We start from the raw sequence: 12,804 nt of genomic DNA on the forward strand, positions 1-12,804 counted from the left end.
TGGCTCAGTGGGTCGGACCCAACTAGTATCCATGAGGACATAGGTTTGATCCCTTGCCCCGCTCAGTGGGTTAAGGATCCAGCCTTGCCGAGAGCTGTGGTATAGGTCGCAGATGCATCTTAGATCCGGCATTGCTGTGGCTATGGTGTAACCCAGCAGCTGTATCTCTGATTAGACCTCTAGCCTGAGAACTTCCATATGCCACATGTGGGGCCCTAAAAAAAATTAAAATAAAAACAATAATATGAAGTAAAAGAATGTTATCTTGCATATACCTATTAATAGAATGCCCTTACAAGGTGTCCTAATTATTTTTTTCTTGGTTAAGAAAACAGTAAAGAGGCTTAGAATATCCTATATGAATCTGAGTTATTTCTGCCATTTGGAGTAGTATTGCAGCATACTGGAATTGCTTGAGCTGCAAATCAAGTTGTTTGGACTAAAAGGTATTAGTACTAGTTGTTTGGACCAAAAGGTATTCTAGAATCTAGAAAGCATGGTTTAATTGTTTGGACTAAAATGTATTCTAGAATCTAGAAAGTATGGTATTATTTGGACTAAAAGGTATTCTAGAATCCAGAAAGCATGGTTTAATATGTATAACAATAAAATATGTACAAAAATAAAACAAAAAGGAGTTAGTTTACTTTTAAAATAACAGATTCATAAGTCAAATATAAAATATGAACCTGATGAAAATAGTAAGAGTAAATGAGCAAAAGCTGCTTTGTGTAAATGGTATATATTCTGACTTCTCTCTTGTTCTATTTGTGAGTTGTTTGTCTTCCTATCTAAGGGCACTTGATCACTAGTTTCCACTCCCTTTCTTCAACACCCAGGTTGTCATTCCAGAAATTTGTCCTTCCTTTCTGCTTCATCATTATTTCCCTTTTTTGTGGATTGTAAGTACAAAACGTTACGAATTCTTCCATCAGACTTTTATAAACCCCTTTCCGTTAATATCTTTTACCAAGGATGCAAATGACCTTCACCTTCCTAAACCAGTTGTTCATTTTTGGTCCTCACTTTTCTTAAGCAGCATTTTAAACTGTCACTTCCAGGACACTCATTCATTCCTTTGGTTTTTCTCCTGCCCTACTGGCCACTTCTTCTCAAACTCCTTTATTTGATTCTTCATATCTCTTTGACATAGCAATGTTCAAATGCCCCAATGCTGAGACATTGCACATGTTCTCTATAATCTCATAAAATACATAGCTTTGGATGCCAACTATCTGCTGGTGACTTTTAGTTTGTATCTCTCCACCCAGATCTCTTTTTCTTATCTCTCTAGTTATTAGACTTATGTGTCTAATAACTACCTACATGACATCCTTAATTAGATGTCTAAAAAGCATGTCGTACTTAATGTGACTAAAACTGAACTCATGATATTACATTCTTCAATTTCCATCCAGGACAGCATCTCCCATAGTCTCCCTTTTCTCAGTAATAGCAACTCCATCCTTTCAGGTGTTCAGACCAAAAAACCTTATAGTCTTTTTCATAATCTACATCCAGCCTGTCAGCACATCCTGTTGACTTTGCCTTTGAAATATATCCACACTTTAGCCACTACTCACCACATTCTATCTCTCACATGGATTATTGCAGCTGCCTTCTTATTAGTTCCTGCTTAACCCTTTGTTCTCTTATAGTCAGTATAAAATTCTCTTTGGGGTCTTTTAAAAGATAAGTTATATCACATCATTTCTTTATTCAAGCATCTTCCAACAGTTTCTACCTTATTATGAAGATAAGGCCTTATAGCAACCTGCTATAATACCTTCCTGTTCTTATTGCCTATTAATCCTCCATCCTTCTGCTCCAGTCCCATTAGCTTCCTTGTTCTGGATTCCTGCCTATGAAACATGCTAGAAATGGTACCATCTCAAAGCTTTTGCACTTGCTTTTCATTCTACCTAAAACATCACTTCCCTGCATCCTCCCACCTTCCTACAATGTCCCTTTCCCCCACTGCCCAGACATTATATGGTTAGTTCCTTCTGCTTCAGGTCTTTGCCGAAATGTCACCTCAGTGACAAATTCCCTGATGACACTATTTGGAATACTAGAACTCTCCTCCACCCAACTCTTTTAGCTATTTTCTGTTATTTCATAGCAGTTATCATCATCTGATATGATGCATAGTTTTGCTTATTTAGTTTTGTATTTTTTGTCACTCTTCACTAGAATATGAGCCAGATAGGAGAGATTATTGACTGTTTTGTTTATGATGGTATTCCCACAGCCTAGAAGAGTTCCTGGTAGACCCTTAACATTTTTTAAAGTAAATTAATATACACTAACATACCCTTTAATTTTTATCTGTTCATAGTTCGATTTTAAATACGGTTTTACTTTTATTTTGATGAATTATAGTCAATTTATTTTGTATTTTTCTATTATCCATAAACTATTCCTAGATTTTCTTTGTAATACATTTTTAGAACTAGGGCCCCCCCCTTTTTTTTCTTTTTAGGGCCGCACCTTTGGCATATGGAAGTTCCCCCAAGTTAGGGGTCAAATTGGAGCTACAGCTGCTGGCCACAGCCACAGCCACAGCCACACTAGGTCCAAGCAACATCTGTGACCTACACTACAGCTCAGAGAAATGCTAGATCTTTAACTCACTGAGTGAGGCCAGGGATCAAACCCTCATCTTCTTGGATACTGTCAAGTTTGTTACTGCTGAGCCACAAAGGGAACTCCTAGGATGGACCTGTTAAAGTAAAGAAAATCACTTGTCTAGGCTTGCTTCTGAACCTCTTTGGGACTTATTCTAAATCTATGATTGAATAAGTCAAAGTCAAGTTGTAAATCTAGCTAATATTTTAAATCAGTATTAAATTTATATGTCACGATATTAGGAAAGTTTATATTTAGTTTTTTCTCCAGTAGGCCCAAAAGGCAATCACTTTCACTAGAAATCATTTTTCATAAAGAAAAAATTCCTTTCAGTACTTTGGGAGGTATAGAGGCACCTTAGAGAGTTCATGCTGTATCTTTTTATTTCATGGGTAAACCAGAAGGTGAGGTCACTCTTCAACTGACTATAAGAGGAAAAAGAATAGGAGTGGGCACTTAGAAAGAATAGAAGAGATTTTAAATAGTGAGTGTGAACAGTAAGGTGGAGAATTTATTGACTTACTTTTTTTAAATGTATATAAGCCATGCAAATACTTTTTCAAGGGAAAAATCTATTAAAATAGCAATAGGGAATTACAATAGTTCCTTATCAGAAAAATACAAATAGAGGATGGGATTAAGATGGCGGAATAGAAGGACTGGAGCTCAACTTCTGTCCTAAGAACAACAAAATTCACAACTAAAAGCTGAGCATTCTTCACCCAAATGGACCGGAAACCTTAAAAAAGATATCCTACTCCAGAAGAAAAAGAGGAGGACACATCAAGAGGTAGGAGGGGGTGATTTTGTGATATAAACAACCCCATACCTCCTGGGTAGGAAGCCCCACAGACTGGAAACTAATTGGTTCACATAAAGAGACTCACCTACAGGAGTGAGAGTTCTGAGCCCCACATCAAACACTCATGTGCGGGGATCTGGCACTGGGAGAAAGAGCCCCTGGAGCATCTGGCATTGAAGGCCAGCGGGGCTTGTGTGCAGGAGCACCACAGGACTGGGGGAAATGGAGACCCCATTCTTAAAAGGTGCACACAGACTTTCACGTGCACTGGGTCCCATGGCAAAGCAAAGTCTCCATAGGAATCTGGTTCAAACCTGACTGCAGTTCTTGGAGGACACCCTGGGAAAACAGGGGTGAATGTGGCTTGTTGAGACAGAAGGACATTGAAAGCAAAGCTCTCAGGAATATTCAGCAGCCATGCCTTCCTCTGGAGATGACCATTTTGGTAAAATCTGGCCCCACGCATCAGCACTGAGAAGCCCCAGGGCAAACAACAATCCAGGAGGGATCACAGCCCCACCCATCAGTAAACAGGCTACCTAAAGACCCCTCAGGCACACAGCTGCCTCTGATCCCATCCAGAGACTAAGCGCCACCCACCAGAGGGATTAGAATCAGCTCCACCTACCAGTAGGCAGGCATCAGCCCCTCCCATCAGGAAGCCTACAGCATGCCCCCCATACCGACTTCACCCACAGGGGGGCAGACACCAGAAGTAAGAGAGGCTACAGCTCTATTATCTGTAAAAAGGTCACCACACCAAAAACCTATAAAAATGAAAAGACAGAGAACTATACCTCAGGTGAGGGAGAAAGGAAAAACCCCAGAAAATCAGCTAAGCAATGAGGAGGTTCTCAGCCTCCAGGAAAAAGACTTTAGACTGTCGATGCTGAAGATGATGCAAGACATTGGAAATAAACTGGAGGCAAAGATGGATACCTTAACAGGAAACACTGAGCAAAGAGATACAAGATATAAAACTTAAACAAGAAGAGATGCAAAATACAATAACGGAAATAAAAAATTCACTAGAAGCGGCTAACAGCAGAATACAGGAGGCAGAAGAATGAATAAGTGAGGTGGAGGACAGATTAGAAGAAATTACGGATGCAGAACAGAAAAAAGAAAAACGATTGAAAACAAACGAAGAGAGTCTCAGGGAACTCTGGGACAATGTTAAATGCACCAAAATCCATATTATGGGGTGCCAGAAGGAGAAGAGAGAGAGAAGGGGACAGAAAAAATATTCCAAGAGATAATAGCCGAAAACTTTCCTAACATGGGAAAGGAATCACTCACTCAAATCCAGGAAGCACAAAGAGTACCATATAAAATAAACCCAAGGAGGAATACACCAAGACACATAATAATCAAACTGACCAAAATTAAAGACAAAGAGAAAATCTTGAAATCAGCAGGGGTAAAGAAACAAATAACATACAGGGGAACCCCGATAATGTTATCGGCATATTTTTCAACAAAAACTCTGCAGTCCAGAAGGGAGTGGCATGATATACTTGATGAGATGAATGGAAAAAACCTCCAACCAAGATTACTCTACCCAGCAAGGCTCTCATTCAGATTTGAAGGAGAAATCAAAACCTTCACAGAAAGCAAAAGTTGACAGAATTCAGCAACACTAAACCAGCCTTACAACAAACACTAAAGGAACTTCTCTAGGCAGAAAAGAACAAGAAAAGGAAAGAAAAAAGAGCAACAAAAACAAATCCAAAGCAATTAATAAAATGGCAATAAGAACATACATATCAAGAATTACCTTAAATGTTAATGGACCAAACGCCTCAACCAAAAGACATAGACTGACTGAATGGATACAAAAACAACACCCATATATTTGCTGTCTTCAAGAGACCCACGTCACTTCTGGGGACACATACAAATTGAAAGTGAGAGGATGGAAGAAAATCTTCCATGCAAATGAGAATCAAAAGAAAGCTGGAGTAGCAATACTCATATCAGACAAAATAGACTTTAAAATGAAGACTATTTTAAGGGACAAGGAAGGACATTACGTAATGATCAAAGGATCAATCCAAGAAGAAGGTATAACAATTTTAAATATCTACGCACCCAACATAGGTTCACCACAATATATATGGCAACTGCTAACAACCTTAAAAGGAAAAATAGACAATAGCACAATCATAGTGGGGGACTTTGACATCCCACTTACAGCAATGGACAGATCACCCAGACAGAAAATCAATTAGGAAACACAGGCCCTGAATGAAGCATTAAACCAGATGGACTTAATAGATATTTATAATAAGGACATTCCATCCAAAAGCAACAGAATACACATTCTTCTCAAGAGCACATGGAACATTCTCTAAGATTGATTACATCCTGGGCTACAAATCCAACTTCGGTAATGTGAAGAAAATTGAAATCATATCAAGCATGTTTTCCAACCACAGCGCTATATGACTAGAAATCAACAACAAGAAAAAAACTGCAAAAAACACAAACAGGTGGAGACTCAACAACATGCTACTAAACAACCAATGGATCACTGAAGAAATCAAAGAGGAAATGAAAAAATACCTGGCAGCAAATGACAATGAAGATACAACACTCCAAAACCTATTGGATGCAGCAAAAGCCGTTCTCAGAGGAAAGTTTATAGCAATACAAGCCCACCCCAGGAAACAAGAAAAGGCTCAAATAAACAAGCTAACTTTACATCTAAAGCAGCTCCAGAGAGAAGAACAGACAAGACCTAAAGTTAGTAGAAGGAAAGAAATCATGAAAATCAGCACAGAAATCAATGAAATAGAAATTAAGAAAACCATAGAAAAGATCAATGAAACAAAAAGCTGGATCTTTGAAAAGATCAACAAAATTGATAAGCCCCTAGCCAGACTTATCAAGCAAAAAAGAGAGAAGACTCAAATCAATAAAATTAGAAATGAAAAAGGAGAAGTAACAACGGACATCACAGAAATACAAGGATCATAAGAGACTACTAGATGCAACTATATGGCAATAAAATGGAAAACCTAGAAGAAATGGACAAATTCTTAGAGAAGTACAACCTTCCAAGACTGAACCAAGATGAAATAGAAAAGATGAATGGACCCATCATAAGAACTGAAGTTGAAACTGTGATTGAAAAACTTCCAACAGACAAAAGTCCAGGACCAGGTGGCTTCACAGGCAAATTCTATGAAACATTTAGAGAAGAGCTAACATGTATCCTTCTAAAACTATTTCAAAACATTGCAGAGGAAGGGATACTCACAAACTCATTTTATGAGGCCACCATCACCCTGATACCAAAACCAGACAAAGATACCTCACAAAAAGAAAACTACAGGCCAATTTCACTGATGAACATTGATGCAAAAATCCTCAACAAAATACTAGCAAACCACATCCAACAATACATTAAAAGGATTGTACATCATGATCAAGTGGGATTTATCCCAGGGATACAAGGGTTCTTCAATATCGACAAATCCATGAGTGTGATACACCACATTGACAAACCGAAGAATAAAAACCATATGGTCCTCTCAATAGATGTGGAAAAAGCCTTTGACAAAATCCAACACCCATTTCTGATAAAAACCCTTCAGAAAGTGGGCATAGCAGGAACCTGCCTCAACATGAAAAAGGCCGTATGTGACAAACCCACAGCAAACATCTTTCTCAATGGTGAAAAGCTGAAAGAATTCCCGCTGAGATCAGGAACAAGACAAGGATGTCCTTTCTGGCCACTGCTCTTCAACATAGTTTTGGAAGTCCTAGCCACGGCAATCAGAGAAGTAAAAGAAATAAAAGGAATCCAAATTGGAAAGGAAGAAGTAAAACTATCCCTATTTGCAGATGACATGATACTATACCTAGAGAATCCTAAAGACTCTACCAGAAAACTGTTAGAGCTCATCCATGAATTTGGCAAAGTCGCAGGATACCAAATTAATACACAGAAATTGATGGCATTTCTATACACTAACAATGAAAGATCAGAAAAAGAAATTAGGGAAACAATCCCATTTACCATCACATCCAAAAGAATAAAATACCTAGGAGTAAACCTACCTAAAGAAACAAAAGACCTGTATTCTGAAAACTGTAAGACACTGATGAAAGAAATCAAAGGTGACACAAACAGATGGAAAGACATACCATGCTCGTGGATTGGAAGAGTCACTATTATCAAAATGACTATACTACCCAAGGCAATATACAGATTCAACACAATCCCTATCAAATTACCAAGGACATTTTTCACAGAACTCGAACAAAATACTTTAAAGTTTGTTTGGAAGCACAAAAGACCCAGAATAGCCAAAGACGTCCTGAAAAAGAAAAGTGGAGCTGGAGGAATCAGGCTCCTGGACTTCAGACTACACTACAAAGCAACAATCATCAAAATCATATGGTACTGGCACAAAGACAGTAATATATATCAGTGGAACAGGAGACAAAGCCCAGAATTAAACTCACACACCTACAGCCAACTAATCTATGACAAAGGAGGCAAGAATATACAATGGAGAAAGGACAGCTTGTTCAATAAGTGGTGCTGGGAAAACTGGACAGCCACATGGAAAAGAATGAAATTAGAACACTCCCTAACACCATGCACAAACATAAACTCAAAATGGATTAAAGACTTAGATATCTAAAAGACCAGATACTATAGAAATCTTAGAGGAAAATAGGCCAAACACTCTCTGACATAAACGACAGCAATGTCTTCTCAGATCCACCTCTTAGAGTAATGACAGTAAAAACAAAAATAAACAAATGGGACCTAATCAAACTTAAAAGTTTCTGCACAGCAAAGAAACCCTCAACAAAATGAAAAGATAACCCACAGAATGGGGGAAAATCTTTGCAAGTGAATCAACTGACAAGGGATTAATCTCCAAAATTTATAAACACCTTCTGCAGCTCCATACCAAAATAACAAACAGCCCCATCAAAAAATGGGCAGAAGATTTCAACAGACAGTTCTCCAAAGAAGACATACAGATGGCCAAAAAACACATGAAAAGATGTTCAACATCACTATTAGAGAAATGCAGATCAAAACCGCTATGAGGAATCACCTTTCACCAGCCAGAATGGCCATCATCAAAAAGTCTACAAACAGTAAGTGCTAGAGAGGGTGTGGAGAAAAAGGAACCTTATCACACTATTGGTGGGATTGTAAATTGGGGCAACCACTGTGGAAAACTGTAGGGAGATGCCTCAGAATACTAAAAATAGAAATACCATTAATCTAGCAGTCCCACTCCTGGGCATCTATCCAGAGAAAACCATGACTCAAAAAGACACATGTACTCCAATGTTCATTGCAGCACTCTTTTCAATAGCCAAGACATGGAAACAACCTAAATGTCCATTGACAGAGGAGTGGATCAAGAAGATGTGGTCCATATACACAATGGAATATTACTCAGCCATTAAAAGGAATGAAATACTGGCATTTTTAGCAACATGGATGGACCTAGAAATTATCATGCTAAGTGAAGTAGCCATACAATGAGACACCAACATCCAATGCTTTCACTGACATGTGGAATCTAAAAAAACGACAGACTGAACTTCTTTGCAGAACAGATGCTGACTCACAGACATTGAAAAACTTATGGTCTCCGGAGGAGACAGTTTGGGAGGTGGGAGGATGTGCTTGGGCTGTGGGATGGAAATCCTGTGAAATTACACTGTTATGATCATTATTAAAAAAATGGATACAAATTGTTACACTTAGAAAAAAAATTTTCACAATTAAAAAAAAAAAGAAAAATACAAATAAAGAGTTACCTTGTGGCACAGTGGGTTAAGGTTCCGGTGTTGTCACTCCAGCGGCCCGGGTTTCTGCTCTGGCATGGGTTTGATCCCTGGCCTGGGAACTTGCACCTGCCATGGGTGCAGCTAAAAAAAAAAATACAAATAAAAAACATTTTTAAAAGATTTAAAGAACATTTAGTTCTCTACTATTCCAGTTCTTTCTTTTGGTTTTCATCCAATAAGCAGTTTTTGAGACTCCCCTGCCTGTTGCTATTACAGGGAATTGTAAGAAATAAATATGTATCAATTTTGTATGTCATGCTAGTAATTTGAGAAGAATTCTTATCTTCAGCTACACTTAAATGTTTTCTTAACAAAACCCAGAAAGAATCCCTTCTTCCCCCTCACTGGTAATGCCCACTCAGTCTTTAAATAATATCAAATCTGCCTTCTAAATATTTCTATCATATGTCTTGTCTTTTTCATGTCCATTACCACTGCCGAGTTTACACCCTAGTAATTTCCCACCTCTAAGACCACAAGGGCCTTTTAACTGGTTTCTCTGTTCTAGCCTCACCCCTCCAATCACTTCCGCATTGCAATTAGAATTGCCTTCTAAAACCCAAGTCTGATATCATTCTCCTGATTAAAATCTCCACAAACTCGTTGTATTCCAGCAATACCGAACCACTTGAATACTCTCTCAAAGATAATGTAATCTCATATTTTGCATATATTTTTCCTTCTACTGCAATGCTCCTCCTTGCCCCTGCCCCACATATTATGCCCAGCTAAATTCTACTTGTGTAAGCATCAGCAAAGTACCCTTTCTTGAGCCATTCCTTGCCTGCCCCTCTCTGAATTAGAATTCAGGAGCCTCTTGAGTGCTTCCTTATCACTATGTAAACACCTCTAACATTCTGTTTATCATGCCACATTTTCAATAACAGTTGACTTGTCCATCTCCCACATTTATTTCTGGGCAACATATAGGCAAGAATGTGTCTTTGAACTTTGTATTTTCTACAGCTCTTGTATTATCTAATAGCAGACATTATTTAAGTGTGAAACACTTTTCTCCTGGGAACTATTCTATACTGCTTCTCTGAGAGTAGTACTCAAACACATGGATTATTTTGTCTCTTTATGACTAGTAGTCAAAAATAATTTCATGAAAATTTCCTTCATTTTTATAATTATAAATATAACATAAAATATAAATACATTTAAAATATGATATAAATACTGATTCATATATGGTGTATAGTATTATAAAGACTTATAGGGTGAGAAAAGAAGTTGCAGAATATTTTCAATTAAAAATAATCTTAGAAAACTTTAAAAAATGTTTAAACCAGCTTCTTACTGAAGTATTTCTGAGAGACTATTTTTTTTTTTTTGCTAGAGTTTTTTTGCTAGATTCATACAGTTTAATTTACCTGCAGTAAAATTTACCCTTTTATAGTTCTCCTAGTCTTGACTAATATATGTGGTTGTCTAACCACTCCATGGTCAAGATATAGGATATTTTCCAGAATGACTGTTGTCAAAGAGACCACAAATAACAAATGTTGGTAAGGATACTCTCAGAGAAAAGGGAACCCTAGAACACTTTGTGGGAATGTAAATTGGTACAGCCATTATGGAAAACAGAGTGGAGATGCCTCAAAAAAACTAAAAATAGAACTTCTGTGTGATCCAACAATCCTACCCCTAGGTATATATTCAAAGAAAATAAGAATACTAACTCAAAAAAGATGCATAAACCCCAGCATTCATAGCAGTATTATTATTAATACGAAAGACATGGAAGCAACCTCGGTATCCATTAAAAGATGAATAGATAAAGAAGATATGTGGTATGTATACACATACACTACCACCACCACCACAATGGAATAGTACTCATCCATAAAAAAAAGAATTAAATACTACCATTTGCACCATCAATGCACCTAGAGGGTATTATGTTTAGTGAAATAAGTCAGAGAAGGACATACACCATACGATATCACTTATATATGGAATCTAAAAAATAAAGCAAACAAATGAATATACCAAAACTAATAGACTCACAGATATAGAGAAAAATCTAGTGGTTACTACTGGAGAGAGGGAAGGAGGAAGGGGCAAAATAGGGCCAGAGGATTAAGAGGTACAAACTGGGAGTTACCATTGTGGCTCAGCAGAAACGAACCCAACTAGTATACATAAGAATGTGGGTTTGATCCCTGGCTTCACACAGGGGGTTAAGTATCCTGTGTTGCTGCAAGCTGTACTGTAGGTCACAGAGGCAGCTTGGATTCTGCATTGCTGTGGCTGTGGTATAGGCTGGCAGCTGTAGCTCTGACTTGACCCCTAGCCTGGGAACTTCCATATGCCACAGGTGCAGCCCTAAAAGGGAATATAGCCAGTATTTTATAACAATTTTAAATGGAGTATAATCTATAAAATGTTGAATCACTGTGTTATATATCTGAAATTAATAGAGTATTATAAATCAAGTATACCTCAATTTAAAAAATTTTTAAGATATAAGACATTTTTTATAACTCTGAAAAGTTCTTCCTGCTGCTTTGCAATCATTCCCTTTCCCCCTAGTCCCAGCCCATGGCAAACACTGCTCTTACTTCTATAATTTTGCCCTTTCCAGAATATCATAAAATCATACAGTAAGTAGCATTTTGCATTTGATTTCTTTCACCTAATATAACATTTTGAGATTCATCTTGATGTTGCATTTATCAATAATTAATTTCTTTTTTACTATGCATTTTTATTGATGTACAGTTAATTTACAATATTGTATTAGTATATAGCAAAGTAATTCAGATATATATGTGTGTATACATACATAAACACATACACACATATATATATATATTCTTTTTTCAGATTCTTTTCTATTGTAGGTTATTATAAGATATTGAGTATAGTTCCTTGTGCTATACAGTAGGTCCTTGTTGTTTACCTATTTTATATACAGTAGTGTATATATGTTAATCCCAAACTCCTAATTTATCTCCCCTCCACCTTTCCTGCTATCCCCTGTGGTAACCATAAGGGGTTTTTTTGAAGTCCGTGAGTCTGTTTCTGTTTTTTGTTTCTTTTTTCTTTTCATCTTTTTATGACTGTACCAGCGGCATATGGAGGTTCCCAGGCCAAGGGTCCAATCAGAGCTGTAGCCGCCTGCCCACACCGCAGCCACAGCAACACCAGATCCAAGCCGTGTCTGTGACCTATACCACAGCTCACGGCAATGCCAGATCTAACCCACTGAGCAAGGCCAGGGATCAAACCTGCATCCTCATGGATACTAGTGAGTTCGTTAACCACTGAGCCACACGGGGAATTCCTCTGTTTTGTAAATAAGTTCCTTGGTATCCTTTTTTTAGATTCCACCTATAGGAAATAGCATATATTTGTCTTTCTCTGTCTGACCTACCTCACTTAGTATGATAATCTCTAGGTCATCTATGTTGCTGTAAATGGCATTATTCTGTTCTCTTTTTATGGATGAGTAGTACTCCATTGCATGTATGTACGATATTTTCTCTTTCCATTCATCTGTCGTTGGACATTTAGGTTGATTCCATATCTTGGCTACT

The sequence above is a fragment of the Sus scrofa genome, chromosome 4 (genome assembly GCF_054392235.1).
Source record: "Sus scrofa isolate SSC_HxYL_T2T_F1_AM1 chromosome 4, Sscrofa_HxYL_maternal_Yorkshire_Landrace_v2.0, whole genome shotgun sequence".
Lineage (NCBI taxonomy): Eukaryota > Metazoa > Chordata > Mammalia > Artiodactyla > Suidae > Sus > Sus scrofa.